Here is a 21,738-nt window from a genome sequence, read left to right on the forward strand (position 1 = left end):
TCAAGTTTTAGATCTCATTATAGTTGAGTAATCAAGTTTTCTGAAGGGGTTGCACTCACCTGGTATAACATTGATCTGACAGTGGTATTGAAGAAAGAAATGTTGGATGTTGGTATCCAGCTGAATAAAATTAAACACAAATATTAAAACATTTGCAAATCCAAGATATCAAAATGTAATTGTCATCATAATTTCAATTAGATCTGGTTGATGTTATTTATGTAGAAACAATGATCGTATGCCCATTTTACAAACAAATGCTATTGCAAATCAAAACCAAAGTCCAATAGTAGGCAACCAAAAAGTAAGAAATTCAACTAAAATCTAGAACTGCCGCCAAGAATTTATGCATCTTCATTCAATCAAATACACAATGAATGTCTAATGAAGTAAAATAATGATTTAAAAGATCTTCAGTTTAAGGAACATTGAGTATTAACAAAGTCATGAATGCTCTGTTGGATTCTTGAAAGGGGGAAGTCCTTTCAAAAGAAAGACTTCCTTCTTAACCCTTCATAAGATTTTATTTTAGAGAAAAGTGTGGATAAAGCATCACAATATGCAGCTTATAATTAAGCTCTCTGAGAAAATGTCACAACCAAGACATTCTTTTTATGATTTCATTATCAAGGTAATGTATTATAATGTGAGAATAGTGTGGAAACTGTGTGATTCTTTCGGTTGGACAAGACCTGTAGCACATGTCCCAGCACACATCTCAGGAGCAACGTGAAGAAGGAAGCGGGAAAGTTTTTGAGTTGTGCTTTTCTTTGTGAGTATGCTTGCAAGCTTCTCTTCAGTTTCAGCACTTGAAAGAGAGGGAGGGAGGGAGGGAGGGAGGGAGGGAGGGAGGGAGGAAAGGAGAGAGAGCGGAGGACGGACACGGGGAGCAGCAGGAGGAGGAGGAGGAGGAGGGAGGTGCAGTGAGTTTGGAGTCCCTGCTAAGCGCGGGCCAGTAGAAAACAGACAGCGTCGGTTTCATACAGGGCTGCAGTCTGTCTAAGGCATGCTCTGTGTGTCGGCCACTCATTCTTTATTTGCAAAAAAGCCAGCGTGCACCTGCGTGTTGGAGCTCTCTCTCTCTCTCTCTCTCTCTCTCTCCCTCGCTCTGTCTACTCCCTTTCTCCCTTACTCTATATGTTTCCCTCTCCCTTCTCTCCCTACCTCTGTCTTACTGCTCTCTTTCCCTCTCCCTCTCTCCCATTCTCTGTCTAAGTTTATCTCTCTCTCTCTTCTCTCTCTCTCTCTCTCTCTCTCTCTCTCTCTCTCTCTCTCTCTCTCTCTCTCTCTCTCTCTCTCTCTCTCTCTCTCTCTCTCTCTCTCTCTCTCTCTCTCTCTCTCTCTCTGTCTCACTTTATCCCTCTATCTCTGACTTACTTATTTCTCCCTGTCTTTCTCACTCTTTCCCTCTCTCTGTCTTCCCCCCTCTCTCTCTCTCTCTCTCTCTCTCTCTCTCTCTCTCTCTCTCTCTCTCTCTCTCTCTCTCTCTCTCTCTCTCTCTCTCTCTCCCCCTTACTTTATGTCTCTCTCCCTCTCTGGGTTCTCCTTCATTGTTTACAAGTGCTGTCACGTTAGGAACTCCTGCAGCAAGCAGTGGAACCGAGGCTGTTCTGCATCGAGATGGACGACTAGCAATAACAAATGCCCGCGCAGAGAAACTGTGTGTGTGTGTGTGTGTGTGTGTGTGTGTATGTAAACTGCACGCGTGCAAAAAAAAGTTTAGCTTGTGTCTCCGTGGGAGGATTTGTAGAGCTGAAAGAAGAGAGTGGAGTGGTCAGAAACAGAGGGGAGTTGGAAGGAGTTGCAGCAACTCCGACACACAAAGGAAGGTGAGTCCCTCCGCTGAACAGCTGAAGTTACTGAGTAACAAACCCTGAGCTGCCCGTCTCACCACCGACGGCTCAAGAGGTCTGCTTATGGCACCGTTGATAGGCGCTCTGGACACGCTGTGCTACATATCTACCACTCGGTACTTGTGTTGCTGTTGTGATTTCTCGTGTGTGTGTGTGTGAGTGTGTACTGTGTATGCTTGTATTAGTGCATGTTTGGTAGTGTGTGTTTGTGTGTATGCATTTATGTGTTTGCTGTGGTGCTTGTGTGTAAACTAGTGATCCTGATTTTGTGTGTGTGTATGCGTGTGTGTGTGTATGCACGATGGTATTGTTTTATATTTGGTTGTGTATGCGTGTGTGTGTGTGTGTGTGTGTTGGTTCGTCTGATAGGTTGACTGGTCTAAATCCTTTTCGGAGGAGATTCGGCTGGTTTGGTTTTGTCATGGTACGTCTTTTAGTACAGATGTTGACGTGTCTCAAGTGTCTACAAACAGACAAACACGCTTGCATCAAAATATACAAACTTATATACACACACACACACACACACACACACACACACACACACACACACACACACACACACACACACACACACACACTCAAAAGTACGAAAGGACAAAAGGGTACATTTTATCCATTGCATAATTCCTTTGCCTAATTCCACTGGAAGGGGATTTTGTTGCTAAGTAACTAAAGTTTAACTTGTAATTGACCAAATTATAAGTTACAAACTGACCCTCTGAATAAGGATAATTACAAAAAAATTGATGAAAAGACCGCAGTATAGTTTCAGATATTGTATTGAAACCACTTGTTGAAATAGCTTGAGCGACATTGCATTGTGCATGTTGTCCACTTACTCTACTCTATGTTGACCACTTACTCTAAGCCCCTCCCTTAATCATAAGAGGACTGATCTACATTAGCACTGAATGACAAAAAGTGATGGTTAAATTGTAATATGCCCAAACATAAACAGTGAATCATCATCTAATTAGTGTACCAAATTCCAAACAGTCCACCCCAGTCTTCCCTTCATGGACTCTTTTGACTTTTGTTTTAATCCAGACTGACACACATTACAGCAGGAAATAGTACCATGCAATCTCACTCAGTAATCGAATGCCGTCACACAGCTATTTGTTTTTCAGTGAGACCAGACTGTAAACTAATCCTCTTTCCTCAACTCACACCTTCATCTTGGGCAATTTCAGCGAATCGATGGGACACGTTTTGGATAGTCCAAGTGATGGTCATCCGGTGGCCGTTTAGTGAGTTGCGTGCCACCCACGCAAAAAACAAGTTCATCTAACCATAGAGAGAGTTCACTTATCAGTGGTAAGGAGTTTGAGGTGGGGACTGAAGTTTTGAGGGTATGGGGAAGGGGGAACCCTGTGTGTTTTCAGAGCACATCCTGCAGGGAAACCGACAGAAATAGAGGCCCTGTTTGTTGTCCCTTCGCAAAAGCTGCTACAAAGATATTCTTGTTTAAAAATGTTGGCCAATGTTTGTTTCACGTAGCAATTAACCCTTATCACAATATTAGGAGCCAACAAATGCTTAATGAAAGGATAGAGCAAGGATTCAGGCAACAAAAAACAACACTTATAGGACATGAGCCCCAACGGGACTTAAATGGCCTTAAAGTGACCAGATCTTAAACTGAAACTGAACCAAAACCAAAACGTAAAAATAACACATTTCTGAAATTCAGGGTTGGGTTAAGTTACATTTTCCAGATAACTTGGAACCAATTGGAGGACTGTGCTGAAATTATGAACAAAGAAGCACAGCACAGGTAAGCATTTCAACATCGCAGGAGTAAAAAAGTATGGGGTTATGGCGATGAGAACGCCAGGTTCCCAGCTTCGAATGCCTCACATTCTTAGCTGCTGACCTCTGTGGAAAATTAGAACATGCCTGTTTGAAGGTCACTTTTCCCTGAAGCCAGGAGCTCTGACATACAGGTCGCTGCCGCCATGGGATATAATGTGGAGTAATCCTCCACTATACATGCCCTTTCACTTACCGATGATTAACCTGACTGGGTCGTTATCATCGTTGTTGCCCGGGATGTGTTATCGACACTAGGTAACTTCCGAAGTGACAGATGAAGTGGCTGAGGTTCGAGGTATACAGACAATGGTACGCATTTCAGCAGCAGAAGAGGGGGGTGGGGGGAAGGAGAGTTGACCAGTGTTGGTTCCTTGCCAGGTTTTTTGCTGTCTCCATGATTCAATGGTTTGCCAACATATCTTATCTCAAGGCTGTGTTTTTAGTTAACATATTTTAACATTCTGAAGGGATGTCTGATAGCTGTAACTGATGCTGAGATTACGTTTATTAACAGAGCATTATTAACATCATAAATCGGAAAATGCCGCCATGAATACAGAATCCAATGAAAGGACTTGGTGTGTTGTTCCTGGTGGTACACTGTCCATACCAAGATAATGGCTATTTATTCACAAAACAGACACTGTTTTGCTTTCTACGATGTTGATGTATAGCCTTGATGGGAACAGTTTGCTGGAACAATTGGGTCAAAACACCAGTGCTTGAATAACAGCCATGTTACTAAGATAATAACAATGTTTTGTGCATACTGGCCCCCAGCAGTGGTTTTGCAGAGGGGTAATTACCCCTGAAAGCAGCCAGGGTCCAAGGCAGCAATAGCCGCCATGAATTCAATGCCCATACGGATATGAAATGCTTTGATTTGTTCTTTAATCGAATAGCGTTTGCACAAACTGCCTCATGCATCTTTCTGCAACAATTTTTTTTTTTTTTTTTATTGTGTGTGTTTGAACGCTACTGTAAGCTAGTAGGTAGGGAACATAGTTCATTTGTAGATAAATATGTGTAATACATTGTTCCACATTCCCAATTACCCGCACATGTGCAGAGCCAAACCCAGCTATGTCACCAGAAATATTATCTTAAGCACACACACTCATACCTCATGGCCCAACATACAATACATATATGGGAGGAGGAAAATACAGCCAAATCTTGTGCATAAGCTAAGCAGAGGCCTGCACTCAATCACCCAAACAACCACGCAAAAGCTGCGGAAAACGACAGTGTTTCAGAGAGGTGTCATCAGATCTGATTGGTGGTCCGAGGCACTTCTTAGTCTAAGAAGGGGGGCCCAACTGTAAATGTCAGTATCGCCTTTAAGCATCTGACAGCAACGAAGAACAGAGCCGGTTCTTATCTGATGACCTTGTGATCCCGGGTGGGGGGTGGGGGGTGGGTGGGTTCACGGGTATGAGCGGTAGCGAGCCAGGCTGCAGCAACGCCGCAGGCTTCTCCCCATTGTGGAAGAGAGACGTTGTGTGCCTTATATTTTATCGGTTGTTACGTTAGTCCAAAACAAAAAGCCTTTTCACAAGCGATCTGCAATTGTGAAAAAAGTGATCTGCTGAGAAAATATAACTCTTTAGTTTTTGAAAATCTATACTCTGCCTCAGGAGATGTTATATATTACTCTATCTAATTTTTGTATGCTTGTGCACCCCCAATTAACTCTAATGCTTGGGAGTACACTACCAGCATTATTTCTGGAATACTGAGAGCCATCGCTCAGGCCTCATGAGAGGCTCCTGAACAAACCTATCTATGTATCTCTATCTCTATTCTCAACCACTTACATCACAGCTGAAGTATGTACTCGCGAAGGTGGTAGCACAACACAGGAAAAATAGTCTGACGTTTTTCTGTCTTAAAGTTAGCCCGTTACAATCAACGCAAAGGTTTTTTTTATCTATCCACGTTTAAGTTTAAACAGCTTTCATTTGTCACGGTCAAACTCTTTTTGACCCCGGCCAACTCTTTCCTTTCCCGCTCTGTGGCCATTCATTGTGTCAGACCCATCCGCCACATTGCACGTGCCCCTCTCTTGTCCCAATGTCGATCAGCCCTGCTTTGGGAAGCGACACTTGGGGAGGAAGCAAGTTCTGTGTTGTCCTTGTATGGAGCATTGTGCCGGTGGTGTCTGGACCTGTGTGGAGGGAGGGATTGACCCTCGTAAAAAAAGAAAGTCCTTTAAACTCTTTGCCCGCCTGTCAGACCACACGCTCGCTGTCAGCTGTGAAATATGACTATCCCACTTCTCTCTGGGCCCCTGTCACCTCTCGACCTCTCGCCGTTCCTTCTTCTTCTTAACTATGCCCTTCTTTTCTTTTCTTTTTATTCTTTTACCAATTTCCTCTCCTTCGTTGTCTTGCCAACCTAATCCTTCTTGATCCTGTACTTCAGGTGGTTTTGGTTCCACCTAAACATAATATGAGGTTGTTTCTTTCAATTAAAACGGATAATTATACAAATGAATGCAGGATTATTGCGACGTGACACATTTTCAGTTCATAGGTCGCCAAGGACTTGTAGTTCTCAGATCATATTGGGCTCTCTTGTTTTAGGGAGTGTAGAGTGATATGAATGTATATTACTGTGTATACAATGATATTATGATAGCTGTAAGTTATGGCAGAATCGTATTTGTTCACACTCTCTTTTGAGGCACAAAAATACATTTATATCACCTTGGCAGTTGGACAATCATGTAATTCTTGGCTTTTTTCACCAAATATCATTCTAGAAAGATCTTCCATCATTAAATCATGAAGGGCGGCATTAATTCATAACTTCTGTCAATCTTTTGGTTGCATCAAATTCAGGCATTAAATTTGTGTTGTATTGTATACATGCTTAGAAAGCCTGCTCAGAAACAGAAATATTGAGTTTCAACATAACTAACTAGGTTAAACCTTTTAAATTGTGTCCGCTACCAGTGGTTCATCTTCAAATTTAACCAAATGGCTCTCTTGTCTAATGGCGTCTGGTCTCTGATCTCGTAAACTGTTGCCTACTGGTCTCTAGCGTCTGGTCTTTACTCCGAAAAAAAATGGCTCTCTTGTCCACTGGTGTCTACTCTCTGCTATACTGCTCTCTGGTCTACTAGTCCCTGGTCTCTGATCTTTGTACCGTGTGAGGTGGATGGCCCTCCACCCTGCCAAAGGGCCTCACGTGTCGGCCTGGGTTACCTGGTTGGCTCTGCTGAGGAGCCGGGTTATTGACCGAGGAGGGAGAGCAAAATAAACACAGCGCTTAAAGGGGGATTAAAAGTGTCAGAGAGCCTCTAGGATTACACCCCTCAGAACGTATCCAGATGTTCTCCCTCTTCAGGTAGTGCACGTGAGCCGTCTTCAGGTAGCACATGTGACAAGGCTTTGGTACGGACCACCCTCCGCCCCCCCTGTAGAGTGAACAGATAATGTGAAGGGAAAGAGAGAAAGGAGAGGGAGAGGGAGAAAGAGAACAAAGGGGTGTGAACTTAGTGATAGAAGGGAGAGATAAGGAGAGAGAGACTGGAGGAGAGCCAGGTTGGGAAAGAGAGAAGAGAGAATGAGAGTGATGGAACGGACAGAGGCAGCGGAGGGGACTGCAGAGGGATGGGTTAAGGAAGGGAGGAATAGAAAAAGGAGGCGGGGAAAGAAAGAAAGAGAGAATGCAGAATGGAGAATGGCAAAGGAGAGAAAGAGGTAGAGAAGGGAGAGGAGGAAGGGAGGGAGTGTGAGAGAGAGAGCAAGAGAAAAAGGAGGGAAAGAGAGTGAGAGTGCTGCTGAACAGGTCTTCTGTATTTGATCTGGTTTTCTCCAGAGGCCAAAGCACTTTGGTGGGGCCTATTGCCAGGGGCTCGAGCCGGTTCCCTGCACAGGGCGAGCTCGGAGGCAAAGAGGCCATGGTACCGCAAATAATCTCCAAATCCGCCGTCATCAAGAGGGTCCGTGAGGAAAGGAACCGGATATTGTTCAGCGCTTTGAACACAGAGAAGTGAAGACTCATCGTCCTCGCTTCTTTTTAATTCATATTATTTACACTGCTTTAAGTGGCATCTGTAACGGTGTCCTTTGCACCAGGAAAAACAAGTTCTCTGCGTGACAATACGTGGGAACGTCATGGTTTCCAAGGTCGAAATGCACCCTTTTCTTATTTTTTATGAATGGTGATTGTCAGTGCTTCGTGTTAAAGTCCTTGGTAGAAGCGCCAATCCAAATATTAATCTAAAAAACAAACAAAGCTATTCTTGATAAATGATTGCTCTGCCACTGTGTTTTTTCTAGGAGAGCTTCTCTCAGCATGTTGTTCATCTGCCAATGCCCCGAGTGTAGTTCAGCCCAACACACTCACACCTGGGAACGGCATACCACACGCCACTCTTTCTACTACCCCAGAGCAGCCACAGCTCACGTGTGTGTGTGTGTGTGTGTGTGTGTGTGTGTGTGTGTGTGTGTGTGTGTGTGTGTGTGTGTGTGTGTGTGTGTGTGTGTGTGTGTGTGTGTGTGTGCGTGCGCGCGCGCGCGCGCGTGCGCTGCTTCACTCTCTTTCCATGGCTTTGCATGATTGTGTTTTCTTCACCCTTCTCGGTGGGTTGCGAGCACTTATCTGACAAATCTTTGTGCTCTTGAACCGAATATTGGAGATGCAAAAAATAAGCCAGTTAATTTTTTTGGTTTTCGGTTTGAATGATTGGAATAGATAGAACACTTTATTAAAAAATCGCATCCTATCCGTTTGTTAACAACTGTCAGCCAATTTTGCGTTTTCAGTCAGGTTTCTGTTGTAGTCGCTGCCCTTTGCCGGTTGCCAGCGGCCTTCCCTTCAAGGATTCTGTTTTGGCCTCCATTTTAGACAGCTGAGCCGAGGCAGGGAGGGGTCAGGGAGGCTGCACTTGAGGGGAGGATGTGGATCTGTAAACGTCGGGTAGAACTTCACGAATGACCAGGATTATTTTTCTACCAATCGAGCTAGCGATGTTTGTCTGCCCGATGTAGAATTTGTTGATGGGTGATATTATGATATTACTGTAATAATTTGACCATTTGAGCTATAATAAAATGTGCTCTAGTCTATAGGAGCTGGAATAGTTATTTTGATCAAATCAAGTTTTCATTAAAAACATTAAGGAAGATGAAGAGGGTGAATGAAATCCTCTTGATTTTTTATTTACCACATTTTATGCTGAACAATGCAGTCAAACCATCTGCATTCTGCATGTTACTTAGCAATTTGGTAGTCTTTGATAAAACTAAGACAATTCCTTGTAAAACTGTTGCTAGAAGGTTCAGGATGATAGTGTACTCATTTAGAGGTACGATTGAACCATTCATGTAGTCTCATTAATATGAGAGGCTTCATTTTGGGAATGCTGCTAAACAGAGCAAAGCTACCATTTGTAGATACTGTAGTAGAGCCTAAACTGAAATCTTTAACCCAGACACACAATATTACAGTTGGTTCTTGTTTGTTTGGCTTTTAAATACTTCAATAATTATGCTTCTTGAGCGTCGGTTGTTAGAATGTGACGACCAGCATTTATTTTAGAATGAACCGATTCACGACTAGAAGACGAGAGAACAGTCTTATCTTCTACACCCTTTGACACTCACAAATAAACTCAAATACTTAAAGGGAAATACAAACGTTGGATATCCACACGTGCATCTACTTCTACTGAGCATTTTATAGAAATTTACAGTATTCAGATTTTTTTTTATACTTTTTGAGAACGAGCCTATGGTTAAAAGTTTTTATTTCACATCATGCTATCGATACAAATGATAAAGCATATGAAAGCTGAGAATCCACAGATTTCAGCAGTATCAGCCATATCATCCTGTGACCTATGCTCCACCTAGCCGTTAAAGAATAGAAACAACACCCTTTACCTTATCTCAAGTTACAAACACAAATTATGTCATACCTTTTGCTATTATAATAGTACTATGTATCATACTGATACTACACATATACTCCTGCTACTAATCATACTATTAGGCCTATCATACTACTCGTACTACTTCTCGTACTCCTTCTACTACTGGTACTTATAATAAGTAAACATATACTACCTATCATGCTTATATTGGTATAATACTTACTACTAAAACTTATCATACTCTTAAGCCTAGGTTCAATATATCACTTTAGTTAAGCTATTTGTTTAAAGCTAGGGTAGGCAGTTTGGAGAAACCACGCAGGGAAATGTAGATTGTAGAACCGACTAAATCCAAACCCCTCCCTTCAGATCTCCCTTCAAAGCCACTCCCAATCGTATGACATATGCCTTAGCAAAAGGTCTGCAGAGCCTTCTTGAAGACTGCAATGAGTTCAAGGGCAGAGTATGTGCAGATAACCAGGTAGGTAGGTAGGCAGACAGACATTCAGGCCATTCCTATCATCCGATTTAGGCAGAATAGATTCTAGAATGTATTCTATCAGGATTTGATTCTTCTAAAATAAATTGCCTAGCCTAGCCTGAAAACTAACTTTTTACAGCAGTTGGGAATTATTCTTATGTTTTGTTTGTTTGTACTCTTACTCCAGTCAGACTTTATCTTTTGAGCAATGTTAAAATATTTCACTTGAGTTCAGCCATTTTACTCGTCTTGTTTTATAAACATAAATTGATGTTTTTTCGGTACAGAACTCACCCATTAAGAAATGCTTTATCGATTTTTCACCCATTCTAATCACAAATGCAAGGAAGGAAGGAAGGCTGTACATTTTAAGCTGCAACTACCTCTATGTGATAACCATTTGCTTTAGGCCTAAATATCACTCTTGTTGCATAAACATTAGCCTATGTATTCTGTGAAGTCAGAAATAACGCGTGTGATCCTAGAAAGATAGCCTTTCAAGTGGGTTTGTGATTGTTTGCATTTAAGATATTCTTTTGATCATCCTGTAAGCCTGAGGGGTTATATTAAGAGTGATGGCGGGTTAGTGAAGGTGACTTTTGCATATGTTCTATCAGTGATACATTCGTTTTATATGTAGGCTACACAGTAACAGGTGTATGTTTACATACGATCTAAGATGTGCATGTCTGGGGATTTGTGTGTGTTAATCAATCGACAGGTACGTCCTGTATCCTCGGACACATGAATTTTGATAGTTACTATGAGGTAATTACTATTTTTATTATTGTTATTTTAAGCTAAACAGAAATAGTCATACCTGTATGGATGCATTGGGTTGGATGTTCTGTTATTAGCAGTGGCGTTGAGCATGAGTTAGAGGGTATTTATTCAGTCCACTTAGTTTTTTTTGAACGACCATCGCCTCGACACCTATCCGAGGGCCTCCTAATGGCTCTCACTATTTGACACATCTGCCAAGGTCACCACAGTGTCTACTCGGCACCGGTGAAGGCTCAATGCGCCATTGTCAACAAGAATTTGTTGGAGTCTTTTTTTTTTAAAACGGCTGTTTTGTTCATTCTCTGCCAGCTCCCGAAATACTTGGATGCAAAATACATCGTTGGTATTTGTCCTGTGTTCCTAGCAGCAGGAGAGCGGAGGCCGTCCGGCAGCACTACCCCTCTCTGATCAATGTGTTCCGCGCAGCTCAACTATGAAATAAGATTTGATCCATTTCAAAAAGTCAAACATTTTCAATGTACGCGATACAATATTGATAGCTTGGGGGCCGGCATGGGCCACTTGTCTCAGTACCACATTGTTGTAAACTACAAGAGATTTGGTCTTACCTGGATACTTTCATGTGTTCCGCTTTTTTGGGGGGGTAAAGGGGATGTGACGCCGTTGACCTGCGACCTCGACAAATGTAACTTCAATTATCTTGATTAAAACTATTGAGTTTGAATTTTGTTGGGCAAATTAGAATAATGTAAGTATACCGTTCAACATATTTAACATATAGGTCTATTTAAGATTTTAGATATTTGAATGCAGAAATTTTGCATACTGTACCTTTAAGAGTGAAGGCAGGTTAGGGAGGGTGAGGTTTACATATGTATTACCAGTGGAAAACTAGTTTAATGTTATGTGCATAGAAAGTAGTATACTTTGTGTTTGCTTTCGTTCCATGATTGTGCATGTCTCTGGATTTCTGGGTGTGTATTTGAACATGTCCTTATTTTCATGGACTTGAATGAATTCATTACCTGAAATTTGATCCTATCTTGCCATCAACGTATCCAATGACCCCATTCGGCAGGTGTCAATTGTATATTGGCCAAGTTGTACTGTAAACTTACATCATGGATTTGATGTAAACCAATGCCACAGCAATCATTTTGAATAGCTCTTAATGAAGTTGCTGTTTGAATTAGAAATTCTTTAAAGGAATAAATAAGAATTATCCTCAGTAATTATTATCCAGAAATTAATATGCATTCCTGTAAAAGGTATATATTTTTGTTATCAGCATTCAGTCGGAGGGAATACCAGGGAATAAAATAAGGCCAGTCTATTTTCATTATTTTTTTTACCACCATCGACTCAACCCCTATCCGAAGGCCTCCTAATTGTTCGTAATATTTGACACATCTGCCAAGGTCACCACAGTTTCTCCTCGGCACCGGTGACCGGCTCAATGCGCCATTGTCAACTTTTAGGAATTTGTTGGAGTCGTTTCTAAAACGGCCATTTTGTCCATTCTCTGCAAGCTTGCGCGATACCTTCAAGCAAATGTGCCAACGTCCCAAAGTGATGCAGTATATTTAGGTTATATATTTTGGAGAGACTTCTACGATTTTCTTTATTTAGAATAGAACAAAAGACCAATATAAACAGTTGTCGTGGTATTATGCACTTGAAGGAAGGCACTCACTGTACTATTCTTGCTTCTAGTAATTCAGGTCAAATGGAAACCCTGGAGAATGTCTCAAATATCACCAAGAGATCTTTCCCTCAGGGAAATGTGCCGCACATCCAACTTCACACATTCAACATTTTCTGTCCACTTCACCATGTGCACTTTCATACCGTGACATACTTTTCATCAATCGTCAGTATTTGCTTTGTTATCATTGCTATTTGTAGATTGTTATTGTTATCTGAACACTTTAATAGGTGAAGCACATTTTGCAAAAAGAGAAGTAATATTATCATTATTATTTGTGTTTTCAATGTTCCGTTTAAAGACTTTTTGGTCGCACGGACAGAATAACCTTGATTGGGGGGAGCACAGTTATGTGTTTCTTCTCACGTCGGGAACCCAACGGATCGTCTTGTGAAAGAAACACGAGTGGCGCCGCGGCGCTGCAACAAACCAGTTCTGCAGCCCGGCTGAACCCGCTGACACGGCCTCATCATTTACACTACTTTGCATTTAATTGTCTGCAGCTGTTTCCCCCTTTGCTGCAAAGCAGAGGTGCCTCTGGGTTTCAGTCCGTTCTCCGCGCGAGGGTCAGTGAGGTGATACAGCATGCGCCGGCAGTGGGCATTCCCCCAAAACATTTCCGTAGCCTTTTTTTTTTTCATTTGGGTATTTTTCTCGTGGTCGTGACTGATTTGGCCCCACGTCCCCCTGCATTGTCTCGTATGTAGGCTCTCCCCCTTACATGTGCCTGGGACGCACGAGTCGGTGCACGTATAGGGTCCGTGCACGAGTCCACGTGCACACGCACACGCAGGCAGCAGCGGCGCAGCACCTTGTGCTCGGCACGGCGGTATATGGATCACAGTCGGACCACCTGGTTCCTGTGTGGTTTCTGGGAGGCTTTACTTTTAGGGCGAGTCCCTGCACTTAGTTAAACAAAAGGGCCCCAGCGTTGGTCCTCTGGATAAACACACTCCTGAGAAAACATGGCATGGTTACACTTTAACCTGCCGGCGGAGCCCTCCTGCCTGCGTCCCCCCCAGTGCCGCAGGGTCAGGCCGGCCCCGCGCTCCCCGGCGGGGCCCGCCGAGAGAATCACGCGGCGCACGTGAGGCTGCCCGCTCGCCCGGTCCGCGCGGACAATGAAGCCTTTGACGGGCCGTGGCCTCCACCCTCCACCCTCCGCCCTTCCCGACCCTCAACCCCTCAACCCCCACCGCCCCACATCACCACCACCACCACCACCACCCCCACCATCACCACCGTCCGTCCACCCTGCAGCCGCCCCACCTCTCTCCCCCCACCCCACCGCCCCGCTCTGGTCCTCCTCAGTACAGTCGGAGCACTGTCTCCCCGGGCCCCGGACGGTGTCACTCCCCCCTTTCTGTTGTGCTCCCTCCTGGACACCGACAGCAGCTGGCCGGCAGCCTTTAGAGCCCTGGGGAGGACGGCGGTGTAGAGAGGAGAGAGACAGAGTGGGAGAGAGAGAGAGAGGAGGGAGAGACAGAGTGGGAGACAAAGAGAGGGAGAGACAGAGGGAGAGGGCGTGTGAGAGAGAGAGAGGCGAGTGAGAGAGAGAGAGGAGAGAGAGAGAGAGAGAGAGAGAGAGAGAGAGAGAGAGAGAGAGAGAGAGAGTCAAAGTTCAGACCAAATTAGCCCAGGTCAGAGCAGAACGGAGCGACCAAGCAGAGAGAGCTGTTGAGCATTCCCTCCCAACAACACCCCCCCAACACACACAAACATGCACACAGACACACACACTCACACACACACACACACACACACACCAATACCCCCCCCCCACCGCACACCACCCACCAACTAACACACAAGTTTGACGCCAAAGTCTGTACAAAAATAACACTATGCAGATAAGCCTGGTTCGTTTCAACCATGGGATTAGACAGCTTGTTTTCTTCCTAAAAAGTCCAAACTGCGTCAAGGTAAGACCAGTAGACTAGGCCTCGGGCCCTGTTAATAATGCTGCTAGACGTTGTGACCGCTGCAACTAATACAATTAAATGTTTTGTACTTGGACTTGGTGATTTATGGAACATCGTACTATTAATAGTTAATAGTGCAACCTTACGACGGGCGACGTGCCACAGAACATTTTGTAGGGTAAGTCGTACGGTAAAATAGCTATATCCGTCTCATTTCCAAGCACCCTGGAATGAGTTAAAATGCTTCGACTTATTAGCGTATGCTGGTTACTTAGCACCGCACCTAGCTAGGGTGGGGTGTATAGGGCGAGTGCCAGATGCGGTCTTTGAAACTTAGAGTCCCTCAAGCGTAACCGATCCGATGTTTGTGACGTGCAAGCTGATGAAAAAGATCACGTATGTCCTCCGCATGGGTCACTGTCCCTGTAAATATGAAGAAAGAGAAGAAAGAAGAAGGAACACACCCAAGGGTGTGTTCCTTCTCTCACAGGCTGAGAGGTTGCAAGACTTTGAGCGACTATTGGCTCTACGGACGTGGGGCTTGTTAGTGTGTGTGAGTGTGTAGGTTTTGTGTGTGCGCATGTTTGCGTGTGTGTGCAAGAGTTTGTGTGTTTGTGTTTGTGTGTGTGTGTGTTCAGTATGTGTGTTGAGAGAATGGCCCGAGAGAACAACGCAGAGGTCCGGTTATCATGTACTCTTCCAGACACTAAACCCCTCGTATCAATGAATAAAAGGGCCCTTATCTGGCCAGGGCCCCTGCAATGCTACATTAATGTGAAGCCATGAGTGTTATCTGATGTTGTAGTCATGAAGTAAGGGCCGCCGTCCCTCTCTACCTCTCCCCCCCTGCCTCCCTCTCCTCGCTCTCCTCCCCCTCCTCCCTCCACACAGCGGCAGTCGTGTAAACAGACGAGCGTTCCGGAGGAATGCTGGACTCTGTGACCTCACGCCCCCGAGCGCTGCTACAGTGCACTGAGTTCAGCTGGAGCCGGCCCCTCCCCTCCTGTAGCGCCTCCCTTCCTCCCCCTCTCCCTCCCTCCCTCCCTCCCTCCCTCCCTCCCTCCCTCCATCCCTCCACTCCGCCGCCTCACCCTGTTTCCCCAGCTTGAGGCCCCCTCTTGGGTGGAAAGTACACACATCGCTTTCACCCGACACCACAACCGCCACATATGCATGCAACTACGACGCACACACACACACACACACACACAGACAGGCACAGGCAGAAACGTGCACAGCACACACGCACACACACGCACGCACGCACACACGCACACACACACACAGACACACTTAAGTGAACACAAAGCCATATGCGCGCCACCGTTTGAGCGCTGCCTTTCTGTGAGCGCTGCAGCTGTCAGTGAGCCGGGCCTCTGCTGTGATAGTTTCCAGCCATCTCTGCTGGGCGACGGGGTCCGGACGGGAGCTCTCAGGGCGTCTCGTGGTGCGCAAAAGGACTCAATTCATCCTCTCCGGGTCTGCCCCGTTGTTGCACTGTAACGTTACACAGTCAAACACACAACAACGTTACACCAGAGATAAGAGAAAGGCTGAGGTGACGAGCTGGGACTAGGTGAACTAGGGAGTGTTTGGTTTTCTCCGCCGTCTTATGTGTGTGTCGACGTGTGTTGTAGGTGAGAGCACCTGTAGCTATTTTGAGGCCGTTTGTATCAGCGGAGGCCAGTTGTGTATCGGAATAAAACCGTAGCAATAAGTTCTACCCAGGCCGCCACGCTGTCAAAATGTGTCTCCTCCTCAGATCAGATCATCATTTGCTTTTGATTTCCTGCTTGCAGTACACAGAAGATTGGAATGAGCCTGCTTACATTAATCAGACTTTCACTGATGAATGGCAATTGCATTTCCACATCGGTATGTGGTTGTTTTAAAAAGAAAAAGAAAAAACACACAAGGACAAAAGACTGTAGCTTTCTTTGACAATCTCTTTGATACATTTTTCCCTCATATATTTGATGTGGAACAGATGAGGCAAAAACATCGCAATGTCATGTTTCACAGTCTTTCATTGTCATGCTTGTCTTGATCTTTTTGCCGGATTCACTAACGCTCCCTGCAGGCTGAGCAGTTCCCCTTGGCCTCAAAAGCGAAACGACTGAAGTAAGCTTTAGGCCAGCAGCGCCCCCTACTGGAATTTAAACATCACCAAACCACCAAGCCCCCCAGAAAGCATGCCTGCCTCATAGCTTCATAGGCCCATTGAAAAGGTACTACAGCGCGTGTGTACAAGTGCACGAATGTACCTTTTGTGCACGTGTACACACACACACGCTGCAGTTCCTTTGGAACACACCACATGTAATGCCCACAGTGCTAAGACAAAGGCAAATAATTAAACCACGATAGGCATGTAAATCTAGGATTAATAACTCATTAAATTTGCTAATCGTACTCTGAAGGTTATGTGCCAGCTGCTAGCTGATCTGCAAATCTCATGAATACGATGATTAAAGGCGAACGCCTTCTCACAGTACACCCTCTCTGGGTTCGGGTCGACGCGACTCCAGTGCGTGTGCGTATTCCTCCGCAGACTGTGAATGTGATCATTGACATCAGTAGTAGTAATCATCGTACCACGCCTCGGAGTGTCTATGCAGCACAGTAGGAGTCACACATCTGGTTGCACATACAGACAGACAGACGGACGGACGCATGCGCGCAGCAGGCAATCCCATCTAGCTCTTGTCTGAAGAAAACATGGAGCTGTCTGGTGCCATAGCAACCAATGCGGACATCCCACCCTCTTTCAGGGAGAGAAAGAGGTGGAGGGAGAAAAAAGAGAAGGGGCAATGACACGTTTGACAAGAAGCAATTGAGACGAGAGAGAGAGAGAGAGAGAGAGAGAGAGAGAGAGAGAGAGAGAGAGAGAGAGAGAGAGAGAGAGAGAGAGAGAGAGAGAGAGAGAGAGAGAGAGAGAGAGAGAGAGAGAGAGAGAGAGAGAGAGAGAGAGTTGGGGGAGAGAGAGAGAGAGAGAGAGTGTTGGGGGAGAGTAATATCGGTCTGTCTGGTATATATCTGGCTGGCTGGCTGTAAATATAACAAGAAAATGTTGGTCTCTCTGTCTGTCTGTCTCTCTGTCAGTCTGACTATCTTCCTACCTGTCCATCTCTAAAACCTAAGATTAACATACATGTCTCAGTCTGTCAATCTGTCTGTCCAGTAACTATCTCCCCATCTGCCTGTCTGGCTGTCTGTCTATAACTACGGCATTAACATGTCTCTCTCGCCGTCTATCTCTGTCAGTCTGTCGGGACCAACGTAACATTACCATGTCTGTCCGTTATAGTAACGTGAGAATATCAGAAGTGTGAACACATCAAGGTCTCTAAACGGTCGGAGAACCAAGATGAATATTGTGCAGTCGCTGAAATGAAGAGCAGAACCAATAGAAAGGGAGTACAAAGAAAGAGAGAATAGAATAGTAATGAGAACTGTTTCCTCCGCTGTCTCATGTAATGTGTGCAGCAGAGGCCACTCTGTTAAAGACGCCATTCCCTGCTCCAGCTCCATACTTGCATGTAGCACTGTTGTTCTGACCTACATACAAACACACACGCTCGCTTACGCAACAGCATTGGACACAGTCTGCCCTAAATTTAGCGAAAACTGACTCAACCGTTTCTTTTTTGTATGTGCCTGGGTCACTGAGAGGACGATGCAGAAATGATACAATGCCGGAACAGTGTTTCCCCAAAAATGCGTTTTTTGGACGTGGCGGCCGGGAATTTCATCATCTGCTTGGAACAATATCGTCCAAATCTCTGGCTCTCTTGTGGATCTTAATGTTATGGTTGTGTTATACCCTTTCTCTCTCGCTCTCCCTCTCTGTCGCTCTGTCTCAGCTTCGGTTGGCGCCGGGTACCCGTCACAGTGGAGGGAGAACCAAGCAGCCTCCGGCACTAGCAGACGACGGTGAGTTCAGACAGTGTCATGCTGCACTTCCAGGGCTGGCCTGCAGGGGGAGGCCAAGCTCACCCCTGTCTCACGCTGCCCTTATTATAGGACGGCAGCATCACCTGACAGAGACAGGGGGCACACCAAATACACCACGTTCTTCATCAAGTGTTGGTGTGAAGATGCAGTTAGATTATCAAGCACTGCTGTCAAGCCAGTACCACCCCCCCCCCCCCCCCCCCACGACTGCAGACGAACAGCCAGACTTTGCAGACCTGCTCCTCTAACTGTCTGAAAAAAGGTGTGAGACCGAACCTTAAGAGCCTCAATAAGAGCACTGACGCAAGAAATACGGTGTTGTTTTGTGTTCTATTATCTGAAGCCACGTGTCGTTGTGGAGGCGCCCCCCCCCCTCGCTGGTCCGACCGCCGCCCCAGTCTGATGCCTCTCCCTGGGCTGAGGCAGGGCTTTGTGCGGAGACTGCCCTTTGGTTCAGGGAGGACGAGGGTAGTGAAGCAGGCAGTGTGACTCAGCCAGGGCGAGGTCTCGGACCTCTCTCTCTCTTTTGCACGGAGATGTCGAATTTGGACGGATGCGACTCAAGGCGTCACCAGGGCTCCGCCGGATCTTGGATCCCACAGTTTCTCTGAGTTACGGCAGTATTCAGGAGACTGGGTGGATCCATTGGCGTCAGTGTGGTAAAAACCTTTGTCTCGCCTTGTCAGTTTTATTATTAACCCGCTTGTTAAGTCCTCTTCATCAACGAGGGTTAACGCGGCCTATCATCATGCGGTATCGATTCAGTTCAGCCAATTGATGGGTGAGCTAACCCCAGCCCTAACCCCAGCCCTAGCTCATGCTCAACATAGGCTGTCATAGGCGGTGACAGGCGGGGTGGCCCAGCAGATGAATTAAACGGAAGAGGGAAGCTGCTCTGAAACAGGCCCTCTGCCTTATCATAATTAACACAGTGCCTATGATAGGGATCTCTGTACTTACCTCATCAGATTTTCTCGACCTGCATCATTTATTATTCAAATCGATATTTATCTTAGGGGTTATGTTTGTTTAATAAATTGGTTGGTTCATTGGTTGTTTTGACTGTTTTACGTAGATGTACGTGAGTATATGAATGGCCTTTTAAAATGTCTAAAATATTTGTAAACATGGATTCATAATTTGTTGACAATACCGTTGTGCGTCCGCCGTGTGTACCGACGCAGTGCAGTTCAATAACAGTATATTGCGCTGGGACTTAAAAACGTGCTCAACACAATTTATCATCTTTTTATAACTTCTATTACGTGGCTCGGCTCACATATTCAAATGCCCGTACGCCATTCCCCCATTCCTGAACCCGGGAGTTTATTCAGTTCTGCTTTTCCACTCGAGGTTATAATAACCTGCTTCTCCCAAAAGCTGCATGCAGCACTTCTTTTTCCATCTGGCTTGAATTCACCAATATTGCCTTTCTTATGCTCTAAAGCGGTGTTCAGAGATTCCCGGGATGACCGCCACATATTTCACATTCTTACCGGGTTTTCTCTTTTGATTATTTGATCAGCAGATATTTGTTTGGTTCGGATTTTCCCTTTTTTTTTTGCAGGGAGAATGCTGCAGCAGTATGTACATACCCCCCTGTTACTGTAGAAAGCCCTTCGGATAGAGAGGAAGAGGGAAGGAGAGAGGGAAGAGGGAGAGAAGAGAGGGAGAGAGAGAGAGGGGAGGAGAGAGGGACGAGGGACAGAAGAGAGAGGGAGAGAGAGAGGGGAGGAGAGAGGGACGAGGGACAGAAGAGAGAGGGAGAGAGAGAGAGGGGAGGAGAGAGGGACGAGGGAGAGAGAGAGAGGGGGAGAGAGAGAGAGGGGAAAGGGAGAGAGGGGAAAGGGAGAGAAGAGAGGGAGAGAGAGAGAGGGAAGGAGAGAGGGGAAAGGGAGAGAAGAGAAAGAGAAAGAGAGAGAGAGAGAGAGAGAGAGAGAGAGAGAGAGAGAAGGAGATAGGGAAGAGAGAGAGAGAGAGGGAGAGAGAGAGGGAGAGAAATTAAGGAAGATAGGGGAGTCAAACAAAGCTTGAAAGTGATGATTATCTCATAAAGTAAATCACTGCAGGGGGTCCTCCGCGGCGATCCTCGGTGCTGAAAATATGGCAGCAGCCAGGGCGGAGCGGGCGCTCGGGTTGGTGGGGGGGATAGGGGGGGGGGGGGGGGGGGGGGGGGGGGGGGGGGGGGGGGTCGATGACGATTGTGATTGGCCAGCCTGACATCTTGTGCTCTTACTCTCCGCAGTGAGGAAGGAAAGTGCAGACTCCAGCTTATCCATCCTTCCCCACCTTCAGTACCCCCTCACACACACACACACACACGCACACACACACATATTCTCACACAGACACACACACACACACACACACACACACACACACACACACACACACACACACACACACACACACACACACATATAGACACGCACACGTATACTCACACATATACTCACACACAAACACAAACACACACATATATTGTCACACACGCATTCATAGATATACTCTCTCACAAACACACACACACACACACACACACACACACACACACACACACACACACACACACACACACACACACACACACACACACACACACACACATTCATAGGGCTGTGGCTGTCTCCACATCCGACTCCTGCATTGATCTGTGATGCGTTGACGAAAAGCGAGTTGTGCTTCTTTCGTTGTGTGTGTGTGCGTTTGTGTGCACTCTGATATGATTCAGCCTTTGGGTTAGCAACACAGAAAATAATGAATGGCCATTCGTTATCCCTGCAAAAAGAAGTGAGACTGCCCAGCCCAGTGCAACACACATGCACAAGCAAACGCACACAGGCACGTACACACACACACACACGCACACAGTAAGCAAAAGTAGAAATGAAGAGAAACGGGAAAGGGGTGTCATCGCGCTGTGCTTTCAGTATGATTTTCCTGTCACTATAAATCCCAGGAGAATAACAGCAGAGAAACAAGTAAACTTGACTTTGTTGGTTGTTTTTCACAAACACGAGAGTCAGTTTTAGAGGGATGCAGCAGATGTTGATGCTTATTAACACTGCCTCAAGCTCAAACAGTGGTGGAATTCTCTAGTTATGGGATTCTTTAAAATTTGTAATTGATATCAGATATATTTCTAGGATTAAGGCTACCATGTTTCTGACCTCAATCCCTAACCCCCTAGCCTACACGTAGGCCTCCAAAATGTATAGCCCCTACCTGATCCTGAAGGACCTCTATCTGTATTCACTTTGGGTCCCTTTCAATAAAGGGCCTTGCTATGAAAATACTTAGTATAGTCTCAAACAATTTCCATCATAGCAGTGGTAAGATTTAACCACTAACATGTGACATGAAGTTACGTCAAAGTT

General features: G+C 45.4%; 1 long non-coding RNA gene across 2 annotated transcripts in view; it reads left to right on the forward strand.

Moving 5' to 3' along the window:
- The first annotated feature begins 1,431 nt into the window (after positions 1-1,431).
- Positions 1,432-21,738, forward strand: part of LOC115546954 (uncharacterized) — a 59,499-nt gene continuing 39,192 nt past the window's right edge. For both annotated transcript variants that reach the window (XR_003977310.1, XR_003977309.1), the window contains exons 1-2: positions 1,432-1,829; positions 18,271-18,340. This is a non-coding gene — a long non-coding RNA (uncharacterized LOC115546954). The remainder of the gene's footprint in view (positions 1,830-18,270; positions 18,341-21,738) is intronic.

This window comes from Gadus morhua, chromosome 7 (genome assembly GCF_902167405.1).
Source record: "Gadus morhua chromosome 7, gadMor3.0, whole genome shotgun sequence".
Classification (NCBI taxonomy): domain Eukaryota; kingdom Metazoa; phylum Chordata; class Actinopteri; order Gadiformes; family Gadidae; genus Gadus; species Gadus morhua.